Below are 1153 nucleotides of genomic sequence, written 5' to 3'. Positions count from 1 at the left end.
CTGGTTCATTTGAATAGGTCAGTCCATTTAAAAGACGAACACGGCGGCGGCCTTGTTGTTGGTGGTATGATTTATGCTAGCCAATCCGCCGTAAATATTGATTAAATAACTGTGACATGATCATCATTTAAATCTCCGCGCGCCCTCTGTCCCTCGCTTCTACTTGTTGCCTTTGCCTGTCGGGCTTAAACGGCGGCCCGACACTAAGTGCTTTTGGGTCCTAAGCCCCGAGCCGATAGAGGAGGGAATGGCGTGGCCGGATCCGGATCCCGGTCGCCGCGTGTGCCCGGGATGGCCGGTTAATCTCTTGTCTCTGACGGCAGATGGCGTTTCGCTCGTTGACGGACAATAGAATAACAATGGCCGCAACGAATTTTGGTGGGGACTTCTTTTCGCGAAGGTAGGGCTGCGAATGCTTTAGTTTTCCCCGCGTGGACACAGTCTTGAAGGAACGTGCGTGCAAGAGCGGGAATCGGAAGCGCCGAGGGGTACATGCCGTTTCATCTCGCTTCGTAAACAGTAATTAATTATTGAGGAATTTAGCAATCGCTGGCGCTCGCGAGACGCCGGTTGATGGCTGCTGCTGGGCATCGGGTTGCCAACGAGGGATTACGATCTATAACTGCCTTTCCTACTAAATATCTATAAAGTGCAAATGAAGATGATGACCTTAGCGGTAATTTCGCCAGGAGGAATAAGACATCTCTATACGAAAATAAATCTTTAATTAGGCGTCTCAGAACGTAGTGTTGGCAACTGCGACCCAATGCCTATAAGCGAGAGACCCCAATGATCGTTTCGGAATTCTTCACCCAATAATCTGTATACTTCTCAAATAACATAACAGATTCCTAGGAATTATAGAGGATCCGATTCAATACCGGTGGAATCTTTCCCTCAAAAACAGTATTCGTGATGAGCGAAATATTTGAAACTGTTTAAAGCCACTTTTTGAGAAGGATTTTTCATGTAAATTTGAAGGCACGGGAGGAAAAGGGGAGCTTTCCGCGTCTCCTAAGTTTGCATTCACCGCGGCTATTCAAGCAAAAAGCCGAAGATCAAAGGAGCTATTCAGGATAACGAATTCGTTCCAAATATTATCGTTCTGGTATCGATCAATGTATTCACAACATACTCTACGCACACACGACGC

Source organism: Penaeus monodon, chromosome 29 (assembly GCF_015228065.2).
Source record: "Penaeus monodon isolate SGIC_2016 chromosome 29, NSTDA_Pmon_1, whole genome shotgun sequence".
Lineage (NCBI taxonomy): Eukaryota > Metazoa > Arthropoda > Malacostraca > Decapoda > Penaeidae > Penaeus > Penaeus monodon.
The sequence above is the reverse complement of the archived record's forward strand: the minus strand, read 5'-3'. Positions refer to the sequence as shown.